Raw genomic sequence first — 7,988 nt, forward strand, 5'->3', positions numbered from 1 at the left:
CTTTCATGTCTCTTGTCAACATTTACATAGTTTTGCAATTTTGAGTTTTGGTTTATGAATTTGATGTTTGATGCTTATTTTATGTTTGTTGAGTTGCTCTTATTGCTTGTTATCATTTATGGTTCATAGCTCTCATTAATTTACCAATTTTACCATGTTTTGTGAATATGCATACTAGGTGTTTGATGAAATATCAACCCTAGTTATGGGGTAGATTTCCAACCCTTGGCTTGGGGTAAATGAGCCTATGGATTACTAGAGCCATAATGTCCAACATTTAGTGATAATTCTTGGGAAGTTAGTTGATTCTTGTTTCCATTAAAGCTAGCCTTTTATCAACTAGTTTGGTAAGTTGGTTAGAACTTATGGATTAAGGTCAATTATACTTGCTTGACTTATTCCTCGATGTTTGGGGTTAACTAAGTGAAATTAACTCATGATAATTATCATAGTTGTGGTTATGGCAAGGAAGGGATTCCATAACTCATCCCAAGTCAAGGTTTCATTTATGTTTTGAACCACTTTTCTATTACTTTTTAGCCTTACTTGTTTATATTACATACATAGTTCTTTTATTCCTTTATTGCTTTATTAATTGCAATTTTGTCTAGTTCTTTTATCTCTTTATTCGTTTGCTTCCTTATCATTGAAAACCCCCTTTGGCTCTTCACAACCAAAATTGTGCACTTGTTGGCATTAGTTCCTAGGGAAGACAACCCGAGGTTGAAAGACTCTCGGTTTAGATTAGAAATTGTAAACTTTGATCGAGCATTACTTGTTGGTTGAGAACTATACTTGCGATGAGGTTATTTCTCCTTTACCGAGAAGGAATTCTTAACCGACGATTTTGCTCGCATCAAGTTTTTGTCACCGTTGCCGGGGAACTAGCGTCATAAGTGCTATATTTTGGTTGTTGTAAATATGTGAATAGTGTGAATAGATACTTTTTGGATTGTTTGCTTGTTTTTGCTATTAATTAGGCTTTTGTTTCTTTTGTTACTTGATGTCTTTAGTTTTATTTTCAATTTTCTCTATGAGTTATCACCCTCTTGGCTTGGAGTTTGGTTGTGCTTATTTTTATAGGGATTGATAACCTCAAATTTGGATTGTATCATGAGATTGGAATATCTATTTTGGGAGGAGGAACCTCCTCTACACTACAATGAGCCAAACCCTTACCAATATGTATACCCAACCCAAGGATATGGTGGATTTCACTTTGATTATACACCTCCACCACCATATGCCTATGACCCATACTCCCAACATAACCCTCAATCACCATATTTTCAAACACCACACCACCACCACCATACACCTCCTTATACACCACTTCAAGATATCTACCAACATGAATCATCTCCTATATATATAACCTTCCTCCCAAACAATAAAACCCCTTTTTCACCCCAATGTGAAGCTTTTCCACCCTTGGCCCAAGACCACCAAGACCTTCAAGCCTTTCTCCAAGAGCAAGAAGGATTCTGAAGCACACAAGGGCAATTCATGGCTACCATAGCCGAAGCGGTGAACCGCTTGGTCCTACTTCGCTCATCCGATCAAGACACTTCTCTTGAAGTATGTGAATGATCAACTAAAGAGTGTAATGAAGAGGAGAGCATGGAGCCACAAGGAAAAGAAGAAGGGTTAGAGCTTGAAGTGCAACAAGAGGAAGAAGGTGAAGTATTTGAACTGGAGGTGAGAAAGGGAGAATTGGGGGAGATTGATCAAGATGAGGATTCCATCATTGATGATTTTTTTGTCCTCTCTGATCAATCCCCTTAAGGATCCTGATGAACCTCTTCCCCTTGAGCTTGAGAAAGACATGGAGGTAGACTTCTCACAACCTCCTTGTTATGATGTGAGTGATGGGGAAGAGGAGGAAGAGGTTGGTAAGGAAGGAGTTGTCAACCAAGAACATATTGAGTGGGTGGTAATTTCACCTATGAGCTTCATTAGCTCCCATCAATATGCTATCTTGGAAATGGATTACCAACTCAAGGTCTTTCTTGGGTTGGTACATGGTGGAGGAAGGGGTATTGGTTGCCAAGAGAATCCAAGGCCCTTCAAGAAGAACAATTCAAGAATTGGAGTTTAAGAATGGTGTGAAGCACAATTGGGTGATTTTTGGAAAATGTTGGGTGGCTACAAGGGTCAACTAGGAGCTTTTCCATCCGGCTTGGAGCATGGAGATCAACAAGAAGGTGACCGGATGCCTAGAATATGGGATCCCGGAGGAGCCTCTAAGTGCAAGCTTGGATGGAGGTTCAAGGAGGAGTCTAAACACAAACCACCCTAACAAGAGTCTCCACAAAAAGTCCAACTTAGGACTATAAACCAAAGTGCTAGGTGGGAGACACTTCACCATGGTAACATCTTTCTTACCCTTTCTCTTTGCTTATAGTCCTAGTTTCTTGCATGTTTGCTTGCCTTAGTTAGCTTACGATTAGTTTAAATTTGAGTTTAGATAGGTTGAATTGCATATGGATCATGATGTTATGATGTTTTGAATGTTTTGGGGTTGATATGTTGGTGTGCTAAGGCTTGGACCCCTTAATTTTGAAAGAAAATTTTTTGAAAAATAGGGCATCTGTGCATGCGCACACACTTGTGCGCGTGCACAAAACCTCTACACTTCACGTCCTGTGCGTACGCACCCAACTATGCGTACTCACACCCCCTTGCAAAGCCTCTGCTAGCAGCGGTCGCATGCCTTGTGCGCGCGCATTCCACTGTCTTTTGTGCCCTGTGCGTGCGCACCCGCTCGTGCGTACGCATGAAACTCCTGTTTCGCACACCCTATGCGGCCGCACTGGCTTGTGCGTCCGCACGCAAGCTGGCAGCCCTTCTGGTGGGAGCGTTAGCACAGCCTGTGCACATGTACACCACCTCTTTTCGCCCCTGTGCGTGCGCACGGACCTGTGTGCGCGCACACACATGATCCTTCCCAAAAAAAATCTTCTGTGCGCACGCACAGGATTATGCATGCGCACACTTCTTACAGCCCCTTCTGTCCAGAGCGTTCACACGACTTGTGTGGACGCACCCCTCCCCTTTTCACCTAGTGTGCGTACGCACACATGTATGTGCGTACGCACACATGTATGTGCGTCCGCACAGGTGCTGTTTTGGGCAAAATTTTTATTTCTCTTCCAATTAAGCCCTAAAGCACCCCCACCCCTTCCGTCTCTCCCTTTTCTTGCTTTTTGCATGTTTTTCTACTTGTCTTACTTCGTTTTTATTACATCTTTTCTTTGTTTTAGTAATTATCTTAGTTTTACTCTAGTTGTTATTGAATAAGTTGCAAGTGTCGCTTTATGTGAATAGGTTTCTTGTCACTTGAAGTTTAAAACAATGCACTTATACTTTGCCTTGAATTACTAGTACCTAGTGGGTTTGATAACTCTGTTTTGATTGTACCACTAGGACAAATTATATAAGTGCATTGAATCAAGTGAATTGAGTTGAAATTACTTGTTCGTCGTGATTTTTCATATTAAAAATCATCACATGTCCAGTACTTGTTCCTTGTTAATGCTTTGCATTTGTTTGAGTCACCTAACTTGATTCTTATCAAGCTTATCACTTTTTGTAACAAGTACCCTTCCATGTGACTTTTTCATTATGCTTCGTGATGAGGAGGGAATTTTCGTTCATTATTGAATGTGTTGTTGTTTATTGTGCTATTTTATATTAATCTTGCGCTTTTACTTGCACAATTACAATAGCCAATATCTTAATCACTCAATTCACTTTCATAGTCACCTAAGGTTGCTTGTGCCTTAAGTTTTTCTTATTCTTCACTTGCAACTTAGGCTACTTAATTGAGGGCTGTGGGATCCCTTTTGATTATGTGGTCACCGTTTTCACTCGGCCAATGTGTGTATTCTAAACTGTTCACACTTAGAATCCACACACTGCCTTTTATCATACCACACATCTCACTTTTTCCTCAATTGTTGTTTACTTGTGTGTACAGCAACCCAAGCCCCCGCATCCGCCAACCGAAGGTGGAGGAACTTAGAGACATTCTTCTCGGATCGTGTTCGTGCACGGAGGACTGTGCAATGCTTAAGTGTGGGGGAGGATTCGTCATTTTGGGGCGTAAATTTTCTTTTCCAAATACTTTGCACTTTATTTTTTGTTTTCTTTTATTATGCTCTTGTAGATATTTGGAGTGTTTTTAACTGTTGCATTACATTCTCTTCTAGTATATATATCTTAGCTTATACTATTGCATTTTGCATCTTTTGCATAGTATATATTATATAGATAGAAGTTGTGATTGGATGATGTGAATAGTATAGCATCTAGTTCAATTTTGTCCTAATTGTTCATGTTACTTTTTGCTTGTTGAAAATTAGGAATAAAACTAGGAAATTTTTGAAAAATTGCATCCATCACAACATATATATGTATATAGGAATAATTTTAGTGAAAAACAACAAGGATTTCCAAGAATTTATTTTTAGGGAATTCTATTGAATTGATTTGAAAAATTATTTTTAAACTTGCTTGAATGAATTTTTGTGGAACATAGAAGAGAGATAAAACAAAATACCATGTGAGTTTTTGAGCTTTAATGAGTGGTTACACATTCTAACCACTATTTTTATTCATTGTGTGCTATGCTCCTTCTATGATTGTGATCTTGGTTTTGCTTGATTCTTTATATCCGATATTTGATGTCTTGAATGCATTTAGCATGATTGAGGCCATCTTTGAATTAAACTCACTCACCCATATAGCCTTACCCTTGCATCTACCCTTGTTAACCCCTTTTGAGCTTTTTAATCTCCTTTGTTCTAATTGTTAGCACATCACAACCCTAGGCGAAAAATCATGAATAACCTTGAATTGCATCTTTGATTAGCTTAGGTTGAGGTGTGTGTGTCATCTAAGTGTGGGAGAAATTTTGGGAAGCATTGGGTAGAGAAAAATTTTATTTTGGGTAATTATTAAAAATTTTAGAAAATGGGTGCACATCCATGTTTCACTTTGCTTTAATCGTATGCATTTGTCATAGAAAAAGAAAAAATAAATATAAAAGAAAAATAAAAGAATAAAAAAAGAAATGAAAAAAAAGGGGAAGAATTTCGAATAAGAAATGCATATGTGTTTTGAATAGGAACTAAGGCATGAATGTGTGTGAAAAGAAGTAATGGGTGACTAGAATGCAATTTTTGTGGGTTGTTTGATATAGGTTGAGTTGGGTACTTGAGCTAATCAAAGATTCAATCTTTTAGTCCACTTAGCCATATACTCATCCTACCCTTACCCCAACCCCATTACAACCTTTTAAAAGACCTCATGATACTTGCATACATGCATCAAATACTTGTTGATTGTTAGATGAAAAGCAAATCCTTGAAAGCATGATTAGGAGGAGACTTGAGTGAATTGACCCTAAACACCGAGTGACAAGAGTGTATACACACCTAGTGAGGATTCAATCACTCTACTCTATGTTTATATACCTCTTATCATGTATTCTTGCAAGTTGCTTCATTTTTTATGAATAAATCAATTCTTTAGATTTTCGATTGCATTGAGTTATTTCTTTGCCTAGCCCTATATGTCTATACACTTGCTTGGAATTTGATTGTTGCTTTTACCAAATCAATAGGACATTATAGATAGATAGATATATATAGTAGATACATACATGCATGCATATAGATAGTTGCATTGAATAAGTTGCTTGCCCTTTTATCCTTCTCCTTTGTATGTGTTTAGCATAAGGACATGCTATTGTTTAAGTGTGAGGAAATTGATGAGTCCATATTTGACGATATATTTTAGCTTGAATTGGATGGATTTCATCATATAAACTCACACTTATTCACTAAAATAGCATACTTTTGTGTTTTCTCTCTAAATTGTGCTTGATTATGAAAACATGCTCTTTTGTGCTTATTTTGACTAATTTTATTCCATTGACCTTCCATTCAATACCTTGATGTTATTTGTGAGTGATTTCAGATGAATAAGGTAGGAATGGCTTGGTGGGAATGGAAGAGGAGCATGCAATTGGGAGAAAGCATGAAGAAAACAAAGGAGGAGAGCTCAGCCATGTGTGCGTACCCACAAGGATGCGTGCATACGCACAAAATGGAAATCATCATGCGTGCGTGCGCACAGCTACTTGTGCGTACGCACAAGAACCCAATCAGAGCGAATCCAGAGCATCCCGAAGTGTGCATGCGCACAACCATCTGTGCGTACGCACAAGTGGAATTTCAGCGAAGTATGCGGACGCACACGTCTGTGCATCCGCACAGGTCCCAGTGCGTGCCTTCATTAAAAATGCACGTGCACTCATGATTTTGGGGCTTCTTTGGCCCATTTCTGAAGGCTTGAGGCTGAAATCAAGGGCTATATGAAGGGAGCAACACCACATATGAAGGCATTAGGACTTAGATTTTATTTTTCCATAGTTTTACATAGTAGGAGTAGGAGTAGTGTAGATTAGGTAATTCTCTCTTAGGGTTTTAATTAGGGTTTATAGAATTTTATACTTCAAGTTTGATTTTGGATTTGGCAATTTACATTGTAAGTATCCCTTTAATTGTCTCTTTTATTACATTGCTTGTTTTACACTTTCTTACACTTTCATGTCTCTTGTCAACATTTACATAGTTTTGCAATTTTGAGTTTTGGTTTATGAATTTGATGTTTGATGCTTATTTTATGTTTGTTGAGTTGCTTTTATTGCTTGTTATCATTTATGGTTCATATCTCTCGTTAATTTACCAATTTTGACATGTTTTGTGAATATGCATACTAGGTGTTTGATGAAATGTCAACCCTAGTTATGGGGTAGATTTCCACCCCTTGGCTTGGGGTAAATGAGTCTATGGATTACTAGAGCCATAATGTCCAACATTTAGTGATAATTCTTGGGAAGTTAGTTGATTCTTGTTTCTATTAAAGCTAGCCTTTTATCAACTAGTTTGGTAAGTTAGTTAGAACTTATGGATTAAGGTCAATTATACTTGCTTGACTTACTCCTCGATATTTGGGGTTAACTAGGTGAGATTAACTCATGATAATTATCATAGTTGTGGTTATGGCAAGGAAGGGATTCCATAACTCATCCCAAGTTAAGGTTTCATTTATGTTTTGAACCACTTTTTCATTACTTTTTAGCCTTACTTGTTTATATTACATACATAGTTCTTTTATTCCTTTATTGCTTTATTAATTGCAATTTTGTCTAGTTCTTTTATCTCTTTATTTGTTTGCTTCCTTATTATTGAAAACACCTCTTGTTTCCCATAACCAAAATTGTGTGCACTCTTTGGCATTAGTTCCTAGGGAGAACAACCCGGGAGTCAAAATACTCTCGGTTATAAATTAGTTTGAATTGTGACATTATCTTGAATTGAATTTTGATTGAGAGGATCCATTTCCGGTTTGGACTATACTCACAACTGAATTACTTTATCTAGTTTTCTGAATTGGCATAAATTCTCTCTATCAAATAGCACATAACTTCTCATGCACAAGAACACCTCAACAAAATGGGGTTGTTGAAAGAAGAAATAGAAGCCATCAAGAAATGACTAGGGTAATGATTTGTGAAAATAATGTTCCAAAGTTTTTGTGGGTTGAAGCTGTAAACACAGCTTGTTATATTTTAAATAGAACCATCATTCGAAAAGGTTTAAAGAAAACTCCATATGAGCTTTGGAAAGGAACCCCACCTAATCTTAAGTATTTCCATATTTTTAGATACAAATATTTTATACTTAACAATAAAGAAAATCTTGGAAAATTTGATCCAAAATCTTATAAAGGAATGCTTGTTGGATACTCCACCATTAGCAAAGCGTTTAGGGTTTACCTCAAAGAACATAGAACAATTGAGGAATCCATACATATGTCTTTTTGTGATTCTAATTCTATTCCAAGTGTTGTGTTAGATTATGAGACAGGTAGTGAAACTAATGTGAATTATCAAGTCAGTCAAGAAAATTTCAAGTCTG

The sequence above is a fragment of the Arachis hypogaea genome, chromosome 16 (assembly GCF_003086295.3).
Source record: "Arachis hypogaea cultivar Tifrunner chromosome 16, arahy.Tifrunner.gnm2.J5K5, whole genome shotgun sequence".
NCBI classification, from domain to species: domain Eukaryota; kingdom Viridiplantae; phylum Streptophyta; class Magnoliopsida; order Fabales; family Fabaceae; genus Arachis; species Arachis hypogaea.